This window comes from Epinephelus moara, chromosome 21 (genome assembly GCF_006386435.1).
Source record: "Epinephelus moara isolate mb chromosome 21, YSFRI_EMoa_1.0, whole genome shotgun sequence".
NCBI classification, from domain to species: Eukaryota; Metazoa; Chordata; class Actinopteri; order Perciformes; family Serranidae; genus Epinephelus; species Epinephelus moara.
Window position 1 is genome coordinate 6,764,639 of NC_065526.1, and position 15,689 is coordinate 6,780,327.

Sequence of the window (15,689 nt, forward strand, 5' to 3'; positions counted from 1 at the left end):
TAACTCTGCTTCGTAAGGCACAGAAAACATCTTTGTATCCGCTGAGATTCTTCTCTTAGGGCGCTTAAGTCAGCATTTCCTCTCACTAACGCACACTAAGGCCATCAGTGAACTCAGATTCTTTACGGCTGAGCCGAGGAAACAGCGTCCGCCTCAATCATGATGCTGCTGAAAATGGAGAAAGCAGTCTACGACACAAGGTGGCATCTTTGCTCCCTGCTGAACTCTCACAGAGATCTCAACACGTTTAATGTATATAGTAGTGTTGTCACAATACTGGAATTTCTAACTTAATTATTATTATTTTTTTTTTAATCGTGTCCTACTGCTGCCTTTTTGCCTTGTTACTCTTTAAATAATCCCCTTCAAATCCTCTGTCCTTTCCAATGGACATAACTTTTCTAGGATGTGTGCCTGACTCCTATGTTGGGATGTCTATAAACCAATCAAAGTGTTCCTCATCATCTAAAGTAGACTGCAATAGAGCTGCACTCCCTTTGTTAAGGAGCGTGGCTGATCATGAAGCAAGGAGGAAGCTCAAGGCATGTTTCGGTCTCTAAATCATATTGTTAAGGTACATTAATTGTGTTTAAACCGTGTTAAAGGTAAACATGAATGTTATATTACTTATACATGTTGATAATCATATGAAAGATTTATTGTGTTTACTCAGGATTTTTTCAAAAATATCCGTCCCATGGAATGGACAGTGGATCTGAATGTCACCAGAAAATGAAGAGGAGACGGGGGTGTAAACAAAGACAGTCCAGGCAGTGAGGCAGTGTGGTTGCACTGGGACCTGGAAGTGGGGGGCCCATAGAGAGAGTGGGCCCTCCAACAATATGTTGGGTGGAGAATGGGCCCTTATGAGTGATTGCCACCTTGTCAATATGCCTGCGTTCAAAGAAGAATTCTCAGTAAATTAAAAGACAGTTCAGCGGCGCCCATTAGCTCTCCGGGTAGAGCAGATGCTCCAGGCAAAAAGGCCTTGTCCTTGCTGCAGCGGCCTCAAGCTCAATTCTAACCTACGGTCTTGTGCACATGTCATCACCCTTCTCTTTCCCCCTTTCATGCTAAGTGTCCTATCAATTAAATGCAAAAAAGCCCTAAAAAAATATGCCCTTGAAAAAGCTAAACTCATCACTATCATGTTTATTTTTTGAATTTTTGTAAAATAGTCAATAGCATCTTTAACAAAATTGCATTCTTATTTTATAACTATAAATCAAATATTCTATACCTTTAAATCAACTACTAAAAATTTTAAATTCATTTTTTAATTTATTGTTTTCTTCTTTTTGAGGTAATATGTGCATGGTAGCGTGCACCTGGACTCGTCATAATACCGTGCACCAGTGAGAGAAGAAATACTGTTTAAATAGGGGAATACTGTTCTGATTTGATTTAGTAATAACACAATCCGTTTATAATACATTCGAACAATTAAATCCACAGAATATTCATCTCTGGAGGTTTTCAACATACTTTTTTTTGGAGATACTTAAGAAATTAAGGATATTTAAAGTTGTGATGATGATTACAATGCAAAATAAAAATTCAATGTGTTTTTAAGTATCACTTTATTCATTGATATGAGTTAACCGTTAATGAAAAATAAATAATCTCATGTTTATTGTGGGGTGGCACGGAGGTATAGTGGTTAGCACTGTCGCCTCACAACAACAGGGTTCCTGGTTCAACTGAATGCTAACTGTGCCTTCAATTAAATGCAAAAAAAGCCCTAATCCCAGCTGGAGTTTGCGTGTTCTCTCCGTGTCAGCGTGGGTTTCCTCCAGGTACTCCAGCTTCCTCCCACAGTCCAAAGACATGCAGGTTAATTGGTGACTCTAAACTGCCCGTAGGTGTGAATGTGAGTGTGAATGGTTGTCTGTCTCTTTGTGTTAGCCCTGCGATGTCCAGGGTGTACCCTGCCTCTTGGCCGATGTCAGCTGGGATAGGCTCCAGCCCCCATGTGACCCTCAAGAGGATAAGCGGTTATGAAAATGGATGGATGTTTATTGTTGAAAAAAGGTCAGTGAAATCCATTTATTGACATTTTTCCTACTAGGAGATTTTTGTGTTAAGATTTTTTTGTCCAGTGGAATGGACAGAAAAACAAACACACAATTAAGTATCCTAATAAAATAAAAGCTAATTATTTATAAGTGCATTTAGAGTAGAAAGTATTTCTTTGTGTGTTGGAACATTATTGGTCACTGGTTACATGTCTACCAGCTGTGCCAGGTTTAACCAAAGAGTGACCCTTTTTTATGTATTAGTATAGTTGTTAGAATCCTAAAGAAACTATCAATGATTCATAAGGGAAAGGGCAAGCTGCAGAAATGTCTTTTTTCTTCTTTTTTTTTGCTTGTCCAATAATCTCAGATTTTTCCTGCGGTTCCATGTGGAGGTCCCAGCCCCCAGATTTGGAAACAATCGTTACCTAGCACATCTCAGAGGCAGAAGTCCATCTCCTTAATGTGTTCGTTGTCATTGACTGACTGGACTAACGTGGTTAAATCATTCAGTGGAAATGAGAGAGACAGAGGGTTAGAAGTCATTCAAATTAGCCATGGAAGGTTATGTTCATTAGACAGTGTTATGATAATGTAATGACAGTCGTAAAGGAATTATCTCAAGAGAGCTAGGGAGAGTGCGTGCAAGAGGAGAGCAGCACACACACACACACACACACACACACACACACACACACACACACACACAGAGGTTCCATCTCCAGTATCTCAGGGGAGTCACTCAGGGTTAGCTCATTTCATGCCCACTGTAGTTTCAGCACTCTCATTACAACATTTTTAGTCCACACAGCACCAACACACTACAGTTAGTTTAAATTGGTAAAACAGCCACACACTATTTCCTCTCAAGTTTTATTTTGTCTCCACCGTGGCGCCTAACCACTTGCTTTCTTTGCTCAACAATTAGCATCCAAATCAAATCCTTCTGTCTGTCCATAAAGTATCACCACCTGTTAATGTATATTATCATCATCATCATCATTGCCATGATTAGATTTCCTCATTTCCTCTTCTATTACCGCTGCTCCCCCTTCAAGGAGAGGTAAGGCCAAGTCCCATTTGTCATCAGAGGAAAAAGTACATGGAGGGGCACTTAAGAGAAATCTCAGCCGTCTGATACAGTCATTTCTGGGGTTGATGTGAACAAGGCTGCCAGAGAGCTGACAACTCTGCTCCCGAGTCCTGCAGCACATTCATGAATGCAGTGGGGAGGAGTGGAAAGGTTCTCGTCTGACCCAAAAGCCTTGGGGTTAATAGACTCATCATCATTGGTGGGAGGTCTACAAATATCCCTCTGTCTCTTTGAATGAGGTGGTAGATTGACCGGGAGATGGCATCTCTGTGTGCGTAGGCATATATTGGTTTTAATGTGAGTGTCTGTATGTGTGATTGACTGTGACTTATTTTGTTGGAGTCTTTGTGTTTGCAAAAAGCTGAGAGAGGTATTTGATGGCCAGCTGGATTGTGTGTGTGTGTGTGTGTGTGTGTGTGTGCTGTATCTGTACCGGTATGTTTTTCTTTCTGTATGCAGACCAGCAGAAGTGTCAGACTAAACCAGGTCAGGCTTGATGAGGAGCTGTGAACATTGCACAGATACGCATACTGTAGTTTTACTGTTACACAGAGCTTGTCGATGTCCATTAGGCAAGGCATGGCTCATTCTACTGTTTCAGGAGTACAGTATCTGTATTTGAAATGGAGGAGGCTGTGTCTGCAGGTCCTTAAAAAGCCTTAAAAGATCTTAAATTCAACTTTCTAAATATTAGGCCTTAAAAGTGGTAAAATAATCACAAATTTGAACAGGTGAGTTCTTAATTGCCACAAAAATGTTATGTAATTTCGTTTATCCATCTTTTAATATTTTGTCAAAATGAGTCAAGCTCTTCTGATTTTAAAAATCTTTAAACATATTATTGAATCTAATACTGTCTTTTTACTTTATACTTGCACTTACCTTACCTTACCTTCGATAAGATAAAGATAATTTGTCCAGAAATCTGTCTGTGGTTTAGTCAGCACTGAATGTAAGTGTCTGATATCTATAGACACCCTGATTAGATATTGACTATTTGAAAATGTGTGAAACTAATGACTGGAGTAAGTCTAAAAGAAATGGCTATATTTGAAAGGATATATAACACAAGCCACAGGCAGCGATGACATCACAGTCCGACATTTGTAAGATCTACCTAATGCTCTATCTATTTATTTTTTATTTTATTTTAATTAAATACAATACAAAAGTTAAAGTTATACAATCACTTGGAGGCTGTGGTAACCGATAGTTACTTAGTTTAAATCATACCTGAGTAATCATACTCAGTACATAAATACAGTATTAGTAACACGTGGCGTTCCACAGGTGTCAATCATAGGACCCTTGTTCTTCCTAATATATAAATGGTATTAAATTGTTAGTTTTTCTGTATGCTGATAATTTTTTTTTCTTTAGTGGGAACAAACACACATCAACATGTCATTGCCTCATGTCATGGAGTACAATACTAATGGACAAATGGCTTTCACTACATTTGAGTAAGACTTGGACCCAAATTAGTGACAGTTTATCTTCCTCAAACAGGAAATTTTCTCAGACCAGATTTCCTAATGTCACCTGTAACAGAGTCACAGTAAAAGGCTCAGTAACCAATTAGATGGGTTACTTAATCAAAATGATCTATTTAAAAAATGTCCACAAGTTTAAGAAGAGCAAAAAAGGTTACGTATAGCTATGCTGTCCTACAAAGGCTAACCGCAGTAGCTACGCTAACACTTAAACTGAGGAGAATGGCTTTACATTGTTTTTGACTGTCCAGCTAAATGTGTAGGGAAGTGGCCATGCACTTATTAAAAAGTTATTCACAGAGTAATTTTTATGCCTGAAAAATATGATCCGTGATTTGACCTATGACCCTGAAAATGTACTCAAATTGTAGTTACTGCCTTTGTATTACCTTAAACAGCTATATGCAAAGGCAAAGTGCAGTAACTAGAATTTGAGTCTTATCTTTTTTCTTTCTTTTTTTGTATTTGTTACATTTATAGATTTTTGTTTTAAAAAAACAGAAATCTTAAGCAGCTCTCACGTATTTTGTTGTAATTTTTACTTCATCAGCTTTGACCTAAATCAAGATTACTTGACATCCCCATCACTGATATTGCCATGGTAACTGTCATGTTATCAGTCATTTTGTCACTGACATCATCCTCATTCTCACATACACAATTCACCATAATACATTTACTGCAATTTTCCTTGGCCCGATAGATACTATAGTTTTTGCCCTCTTGTCCAGAACAGAACAAGACTGAACCTGGAAATTTTGTCAGAAAATATAACTGTTTTGACTAAGACTATAGTTACTGTGGTTAGCCTTTGTAGGGCAGCATGATACGATCAAGAACTGACTATACATGTAAATTCTGTTACAACGATCTTTTTAAGCGACAACAGGCCCACTTACAGACTGAAAAAATACATGTTGGTTACAGTAAAAGAACCGTTTTATTATCATTTAACTTATTAAACATTGCAAAATGGCTTCAACATTTAGTAGCAAGTCATGTGTATTAATGTTTAAATAGCCAGGCACTATTAGCAAGTGTTTGAGCATACTATAGCCTACTAATAGGTTGAATACTAGACCAGAATATATCAGATGTCATGAAAAACTGGAGTCTATTAAATATTTTAATAGCAGACGTTAAAAATTTTAATAAAGGAAATGGAAAGAAGATAGTGAAATGAAGTAAGAAATGTGCTATTTGTACAGTATAATGAATATTTCTTATACTATAAATTTTTGTCTTTTCATGTCCAGATTGCACGTTGGTTTGAATTTGTGTCTTTTGCTTTGGTTTTCGTCTTCGTCTTCTTTTTGTTTTGTGAGTATTTTGAAAAGTTTATAAAATAGATCATAACCAAACCATAAATTTAATATATTTATGGTTTTAATTTGGCTGTATTGTTTGGAGGAAAACAGAACAACAGAGGCTTAGGTATGTTCTATTTATAGCACTTGTCAATTCACAACACTGGAGTGGAGACAGGCGCTTGTCTCACGTGAATGCAAACTCATGGGCGTGCACACACACACACACACACACACACACACACACACACACACACACACACTGCTAGCAACACATAGCCTATTAATCTCCTCATGGTCTCCTCTTCCTAACCTTTCCCTGAACTCTTTATGTTCGGCAGACTTGGCTGTGATACCAAAAGCTTACAGCTAATCGCTCTGTTGTCATGAGAACCATCGTTATTTAAAAGTAGCGATGGCACTAATAAACCTCCCCCCGCCCCTCTGTGAAAGACCCACCTGTCCCCACCCTGCTGTGTATTTTTTGACGCTTTATTTTTCATCTTCTGGACGATGAAAGCGTCATTTTCCCACGATGAGATGAACAATAGGCATAATTTGAGAAAATGTTTCATACACTGACTGAGGTGTCTTTCCTCCACCCACAACATCTCCCTGAGTTATGCTGATGCTGGTGCTTCTAGGTTGCCTGATAGGGAGGGAGCTGTTGTTTGAGAAAGGCTCAGATAGGGGCTCAGGTGCAAGCTAATCTGCTCTAACCCTGCACTAATTAGGATCAAGGCCAGCGGCCACTTTCTCCTGGTTATTGATCACCGGAGAAGTATTTGGCTCCTATGAGGACAGCAGCACAGGGCGCACATGAGAGGAAGCTCTTCCCTCCCTGCCTGCCGAATCTTGTTTGTGTCTTTGAAATTCAATATCCAGCTCCTATTCAACATTAGGCCTTTCCAAGTGTTGTTGAGTCTCATCCGTTTTGTCTCCAATCAGCTTGCTCTGTTTGTGCTTGCTTCCTAGATCAGTGCTCTTTAACTGACCTCATCTGACCCACTCAGTATTCATGGTAGGTGTCTGTTTGTTAACCAGCAGGACGGGCATCTCCAGCCGTCTCAGCTTTTTCTGTCTCTTATTTCTGCCTCCACCTCACTCTTACTTTCTCATTTCACTTCACTTTAGCTTGAGATAGGCTTTGCTATATTTCCAAAGCTATTTCCACTCACCAAGTAAATTGCTGAGATATTTGGGAGTCGTCACTGTGGAGTCAGGAACACGAGCAATCAGAGGTTTTAAACAGTCCACACAAAATGTTTTGGAAGACGAAGCAAAAATGAATGGTAAAAATGATTACCCAAACATATGTAATGTACATTATAAATTTGGAGGGATCTTTACTGATATTTAGGGAGGGCTCACTTGTGTGATCGCCTGACTGCGTGTGGACTTTTTGTAGCTAGGCCGCCATGTTTCCAGATGTCAGCCATAAGCGTCGATTTCAGGGGGCACGCAGGGGACGCAATTCCCTAAATATTTTGGGTGCATTCCGAATCGTATGCTTTTTCTCTTTACTTTTAATGCAGCTGCCCTTATAAAGTACGTACTGTAGCATGCAGTATGCACACAATCGGGACATACTACTGTCTCATTACATTATGCCCTGAACTTTGATCCCCTTGCTTTTAAAGATGGAGATCAACCCAGAGAGCTCTGCTGTTGTTTCTTTGCAATGTATGTAGTTCAACATTAAATACAGAACAGCACAGATTGTAGATTCGAACAAATTATATTTGCAAACATGAAATTACATCTGCAGTTCTCTGTAATTGTTAATTTTATAGTTGCTTGTAATATTTAGGGTTATTTTGTTCACTTAAACAGTTAAAATTCCGATTAATACTATTCGACTTGTCATCAGTAACTTGAATGCGCTGTCATCCATCATTGCGACCTGAGAGCTGTCAATCAGCTGTCAAGTCGTCATCTACGCAGAGGATTGTGGGTCAGAATAGCCAGAAAAGCATGCTGGCTTGCATACTGCAAAATCAGACCGGATGTAATAGAGCATCGTGGTATATTTGGCATACTGCATTTCACCTACTATGTATTGGGACATACTAAATCTTTTTCTGGCATACTATATAGTATGGTAGTATGGGTATTGGAAAGCACAGCTGAATATGTGTATGTGTCCTTCCAATTAAACATAAAAGTAGCAGAAAACTTTCATCTTGACAAAATTAAAGACATTGCACTATAAATTGATGCAGGAAAATGCACAAATTGGTGCATAAACATTCACCAAAATGCAGGAAAATAAGCATTTGACAAACAAAATGTCCGCCCAATGCTGAAGTAAAACCTACACCCATGATCTCAGTGATTAATTTGGTGATTACAGTTTTATCAAAATGATATAAGTTAGGCTTAAGTGGTAATAAATCATAATTAACTCGTCTTTTTTCCTTTATAATCAGGTTTAATGTCGTAGTAGAGCTAATATAGGTGCCTATATGTAGTTGTAATTAGTGCAGTGTCCTGCATGATCAGGTCTGTAAGTGAGCAGATAGATTTTTTTAGGAGAGCTGTCTCTTGTGTGTTTGTTTCTCTCCCTCTCCTGCTGTCTGTCTGTGTCCGTCTCTCTTACTGCACAGCCAACACTTCAAGCACTCAAATTCACTGAGGCACGTGATACTTTGGAAGACAGCCTTTGTGGGAGGGGACAAGGCACATGGACTGAACGCAAATACACAAACACACACAGCTACACACTCACACATTGCCTCTCCCAGATTACTCGAACTATCAGAAGCTTTAAGAGGATTTCACAATGGGGAGGGTGCTGCACTTGAATCTCATGCACCTGATGGCTATTGATCCATCCTAAGCTTGCACACAGACACATTGAAACAGACACAGTTGTTACTTTCTTGTTATTATAAACAAGCCTCTGACCTTGCTTCTTCATTTTTCAGTGTTTAGTGTTGTCGGAGGTTTTACTCTGCTGTGGCCTGCTCCTTTGAATTTAGGTTTACTTTAAGAATAGCGTGGCCCCTGGTCTGTCTGTATTGCACGGATTGACTTGTTGGACAAAAAGCATCCAAACCGTAATCCACACCTTATAGAAGAAGAATAAATACACTAAGAAAAGGAAAATCTTGAATCGCTTTCTTTAAACAATCCCATTTCCATTATACTGTGCAGTTGAAATGTGATCCGATGAAATAAATGTGTCCACAAATTGTATACTGTAGCTGTTGGGCTTATTAGCAATGCTGATGTGAGTGGAAGATTAGAAGGGTGGTGTTGTCTGTAATGGAGGAGACGCTGAACGAGTCCCTCAGATGTGTAGGCTGATAAGCAAAAGGTTGCAATCAGCAAGCTGTCATGTGAGAAAACAGGATCATGTCATGTATACTGCTCAGGGAAGGAGGGTGCTGCATCAGGATAACATTTAATGGTAATACTTGATGTATTAATTCTAACAAACCAGGTTTAATTTACATTTTCCTCTCAGTCGATGTATACAAATTGGTCAGTGTCACTTTACTTTAAGACAGATGATGATCTTTGACACCTTCTTCCTGTATTAACTTTTACACAGGTTACTTTAAATACTGATTTGCCTTCTCATATACCTATATCCTCCTGAGACCCTGCGTCCTTATATGAGGACATCACATTCTGGGTTTACTTGACCTTATACTTCAATCTGTTCAACTTAGGCCTGTTGTCCTCATTCATGGACACTTTTTTGTCCCATCTTGTGGCCCTGGTGGAGCACCAAGAAGATGATCAAACTTGACTATCTAGTGTCATGTTAAAGCTGTTGGTCTGCAGCCGATCCCGGCACAAAAGTGGACAAGGTCTAAAACCTGATCACATTTTATGGTTGAAACTTGTTAATTTATTATTAAAGGCGCCGTATGTAAGAATGTGGCCAAAACGGTTATTGCACTCAAATTCAAAATACTGCCACAAGTCGTGTCCGCCCCCCCTCCCCTACAGATTTGAGGTTGCTGGACAGCAGCACGCTGGAGACTGAATTGTTTGCCCACGGGCGGCTGCCGTGGCAGGGCCGCGTCACCGCGTCCTTGATCTTCGGTTTTCCAGCGGATCGTTTGAGCAAGTCTGGCTTCTCTGCTGCTAACGCTGCTGCTGGGATACAGCTGAGGAGACTGCTAATGCTATGTACCGGGACACTGCTAATGCTGCTTGCCGTGCTGCTGTAGCTCAGTTGTAACTGTAACTGATGCTGAGACTCTACTGACTGCGTGACTGGTAGACGGCGGTGGGTGGCGCAACAGGCCAAAACACAAATTCAAAACATAAACATGATTTGCGGATATTCTGGCTGTACTATTGTTGTCGGAGAAGATCAGTATGTTATATGAACATTATTCCTTAGTCTCTGTTACATATTAGGATGATTTTACGACTATTTGCTTTAGATTTCTTACATATAGCTCCTTTAACAATGTTTGTAGTTTGATATGGCAACAAATTTGACCAAGGAAGACATTAGGACTTTATTATCATCTCGTTTGAGGACCTTGAGACTTTATTTTGGTCTCATTTAAGGACACTGGGACTTTATGATTGTTGACAATGCTTAGTTTTTTTTATATGTATTGGGTCCCACTGATCCCAAATAGCTAGGGGAAATTAAAAAAAGCATACTAAACAAAAGTGCGGGTCTCAGGAGGATATAGTTCTACCTCTAACACACATTATTAGAATGCAAACTGCAAAATATTTAGGAAGGAAAAGACATGCACATCCAAAGCCTGATAATACAATTCATTTGTTAAACCATATTTTTACACATTCCATAAATCATTCCATAGATCTCAAGGCATAGCCAGAGGGAGGAGAGCGTCCGGTTTGGGGACCTCAGAACTGCATCTCTTTGCAGATGATGTGGTTCTGTTGGCTTCCTCACACCGTGATCTCCAGCATGCACTAGGACAGTTTGCAGCCGAGTGTAAAGCAGTCATGGATGAGAGTCAGTACCTCAAGTCTGAAGCTATAGTTCTCTGACAGAAAATGGTGGATTGCCCCTCAATCGAAGGAGTTTATGTATTTCAGGGTCTTTTTTACGAGGGTAGAATGGAGTGTGAAATGGACAGGCAGTTTGGCATTGGCAGAGATGCAAGTGTTGCACTGGACAGTCACAGTGAAGAGGGAGCTGAGCCAGAAGGTTCGTCAAGGTTCCAACCCTTGAGCTTTGGGTAGAGACTGAAAGAATGAGATCACAGATACAAGCGGCCAAAATGATTTTTCTCTTTAGGGTTGCTGGACTCAGCCTTAAAGATAGGGCAAGGAGCTCAGACATCCAGAGGGAGCTCGGCGTAGAGCTGCTAATTCTCCATGTCGAAAGAGGCCAGTTGAGTTGGTTCGGGCATCTGATCAGGATGCCTCCTGGGCCCCTCCTGTAAGAGGTTCTCTGGGCACGTCCAACTGGTAGACGGTCCTGGGGTAGACCCAGAACAAGCTGGAGGTATTATATATCTCATCTGGCCTGGGAACACCTTGGGGTCCCCCAGGAGGAGCTGGAAAGCATTGCTGGGGAGAGGGATGTCTGGAGTACCCTACTCAGCCTGCTGGCCCCACAAACTGGCCCTGGATGAGCAGATGAAAATCATCTTTTGAACCCAAAAATTATTTCTTAGTCCACTGGGCGGGGATGAGTGCATTGATTCCAAAATCAAGATTAATTTAGGTGATCACATTTTTTTTTTTTTACAACACACAAAAGATGCACAAAGCAAAACAGCAATAACTGGCTGTTAGGTTTTGTGTAATCATCTTTTTACCATGTGCATTACATTTTACAAATAATATCAACAAACAAGTAGGGAAGGTCCAGTCCAGATCTGATCAATGACCTTGCTGCCACCAAACTGACAAGTGCACCAACAGATGAATTATGTTTGCATCATGGACTCTGGGGTAACGTAGCTTCTACATGTATTTGTTGTGACTGTGGACATGTTTGTAGAAGGGGACAAATCATTCTCCGCGCCAAATGAAGGATAAGCGTGTGGATTTTTTTCCCCCGAGTCCAGTTTTGATTTGGTAATTATGTGTGCATTAGGTTTTCAGCCCTGACAAATGGAGTTCTGCAGGTTCCTGCTCAAGGCTGGATTTGGACTCATTTCTTTTAAGTTTATGTGAAAAATAGCTGACTTGTGGCAATATTTGATTTATGTGTGGACTTTTTATTCTATTTCATAGCTAAAGGAAAAAAATAGATTCATCACCTTGTTATGAATGTAAAATCTTATATAGCTTGTACTGCATCTCCATCTTTTCTTATCCTTCCAAGATGTAGCCGTTTCTCTGAGGAAACCAGGAGCGGCACACCTGACTGACAATCATGAAAAAAAAAAGGTGTTTTGTTTCTTAGCACATTTTAATTAAGGCTGACATTAGCTAATTCACAACATGCATTGCCAGTCCCTCTTGGGTCTGGCTTGGCTGTTTCATTTGCTGGTGTTGAGCCAATGTGTCTGTGATTATAAGACCAGCGATGCCTCACCCACATCTGGACACTGGTGGGACTTGCCGGATGCTGGGCTATCATTACAGATGATCACTTGATGACAGCGAGTGTAAAGCAGTGTTTAGATGGAGGCAGCAGCTCTGAACGTTCTTTTTAATATGCTCTGCTTTTTTTTTTCATTCATCTGCTTTTTATCCTATTGTCCCCCTCCTGGACCAAACCAATGGTTTGTGTGTGAGCCTCCAGATGGGAAAACATCCTGCTGGTTGGAGAATTAAAAGCTGTGTAAATCCTTTTGCAAGAGAGCGAAAGAGGGTGACATTTTTCCACTGCTCAATCGGCAAGAGGAGCCACATTTGAGACGTGACCAAAGGCCTAACATGGAACACATTTGGTAGCAAGCGTTTGCTAAGATCTTTTATGTGCTATAGATCAGCTTTTGGAAAGGAGCTATACAACTGACATGTGGCGGAGAAGATTTTAATTGCTCCAGAGAGCTCAAGCTGTTGAGTCATCAAGCTGTTATTCAAATAACGATTTTGCAATGTAAATATGTCAGATACATAATCAGCTGTTTTACATCATTTCAGATGCTCAGCTGTTTCATGTCTTTCATTCTAAGAGGAGTTTTTTTGTGTAATGAAAGAGCAAGAGACAGAAATAGAAAGACAGACGTAGAGGAAGCAAAGACGAGTTTTAGTAAAGAGGCACGCAGCAGGGAGCGGGCTGCTGTCTCCTTGTCCGACGCCCTTGGAGTGCAGCTTTGTGGTGTGAACTCCCACAAGACCTCTCTTTGTTCTCAGAAGATGAGGGCTAGCAGAGTGTGACCACGCACTTACACCTGAAGCCATCAAAAGCGGAGGGAATAACACTTTTATACCGTACGATGCCTCTGCTCTCATCCCCCAATGTTCCTGGCCACAAACAGGCCAAGAGGTCCTCCTGGAAATACGGCACGCCTTCACACGAAGGCAAAGAAACCATCTGTCAATCACTTGCAGTCCAAAAAAGAAAGCACAAACCTGCATGTGTAGATACATAAATGGCATTTTGAATGTCAGATTTTCATCTTCTTTGAATGCAGTTTGACATTTGCATCAAAGGAATATGAGATGTCTTGCAGAACTGAAAAACAGCAGAGCTCATTATTGAGATTAATTTAGGAGCTGCTACACAAAGTATATTGAAATATTGATTGGCGCAATGACAGTCAATCAATGCCAGATTAATTACACTCAGACTATAAATGACGACACTGTTTTGTTTTCATTTGCATAACACCTCAGGCTTGTTACAGCACCCCAGTCACTCACAGGCAAACTACAGTAACACATCGGTGTTTGTGTGTCAGCTAATCAAGTCCAGTGGAAAGTGGCAAGAGTAAAAACCTTGTAGATAAGACAGAATATCAGCCTAAAAGCAATGTGTCCTACATCCCATGTCCCACATCCTTCTCTCAGAGGAGCGGGGATAGATAACACAGAGGAGTGAGACTGGCAGGCAGACAAGAGGGGAAGGTGTGGACCACTGTTGTGGACACAACAATATCCTGTGAAATCATTTAGTGTGACAGCAAGCATTTTGCAAGTTTGGTTAATATTTCAGAGTTTATATCAAGTAGGACTGGAACTAGCAATTATTTTAATTAGGGTCTGAGCACAAACATGAGAGGGGGCCCAACAGTCCCTCAATAACGCTGTATAGATTATTATTCTGCTGCACAATCACATTTTTGAAGAGCTTGGGATTCCTAAAAAGTCATGAATATTGGCTCACAAGTCAGAACTGGTGACATTTGCAAAGTTCTGCTGTGATATGGCTCAGATGTGGCCAGCAGGCTCTGTTGCATGCTGGGGGTTGGGATAAAGTTCCTTTGATGTTCAGAAAATTTGATGGGATTGCTCTCAGCTTTAATTACGTGTAATTTTTTTGTATGTATTCGCCTGACAGGAAGTCAGCCATTTTGTTTTTAGTGCATTTTACGAACAAATGTTTGAGGACTGTAGGAAGCACAAAAACTCACAAAACCATGTTCAAACTAGTTATTATTTTGATTTATTGGTGTAATTCGGCGTGGCACGTAAATATTAGCGCATATTTGACCCCTTTGCTCGAAAAGTTACGAAACTTGGTGCAAACATTAAAACCTGTGAAAGTTGCAAGACAGCAGTGGGGTTCATGGGTGTTTAGCTAGCTCCATAGCGCCCCCAAATATGTGGAGGGCTTTAGTTGGGAAAAAGTTGCTCTGATTTTTAAAGAAATTTGGTACCTACATTGCTCTCATTATTTCAGACATATTTCTCACTGGTTTTCATTGGCTCAGCTCTAAGTCGGCCATTTTGAATTTTGTGCATTTTTCAAGGATTTTATGCTAACTTTTTTGAACTCCTTCTGAACAGTTTATCGGATTTGTTTCAGATTTGGTTGGTATAACCCTGCAACTACCGTGACACTAAACTGTCAAGGAATAGTCAGTACCTCAAAACATGACATCATAAGCTGTGTAACAACACACCATTTTAGGCACTTTACAGGTATGGAACTTTTCAATACTTATCGTAGAGGATTCAACAGATCCATCTAGAATTCTGTCAGCATAATCTTAAAACCCTCCCAAAGCCAAATTAAGAAGCTTTTGTGTTTTCATGGAATGGTGTTGTCATGACGAGGCGGGCAATAACATGTTTTGGAATGACACAGGAAGCTGCTGTAACTTGCCGATACATTGTCCTATCTGCCCCTAATTTCACATGCTTAAAGGATAACTTTGGTATTTTTCAACCTGGGCCCTATTTCCCCATGTGTATGTGTGTGGATGATTCATAGGTACAACTCGTTCTAAAATTGGTTCAGTATTGAGGGAGGCGGATGCAGCCGGGAGCCGCGAAACGAGCTAAAACATTAACGGGGGCAAATGTGTCCCGTATAAGTTTGCGCATTAAAAGTGCTTTTTTTCGCCACTGACCGGTTCAGATCGCCAGTGCTATCTCTGTAAATAGCATACTAAGCGTTTCGAACATTGTTCATATAACATTACCTCCACTGTGTCTGTAGCTCTCTCTACTCGTGGGACAACCGTTTTCTTGAGGAAGAGGTGTTTCGGGATTGGATGTCTTCTCTTCTTCGGCTGGCAGTAGTCATCTTGGGAGAAGTGAGCACTGCAGACCCGATGGTCTGCAAGGCGCAGTGTCTGGACAGGAGTGTTAGCATCCATTTGTAGCACAACTAGCCACAACTTCAGCATCTCGCCGTCCGACAAAGGCAGCCTATGAAAGCTGTACGGGGTGTTGCACGACATCCTGTTCTTGCAATTCGGATAAGCAC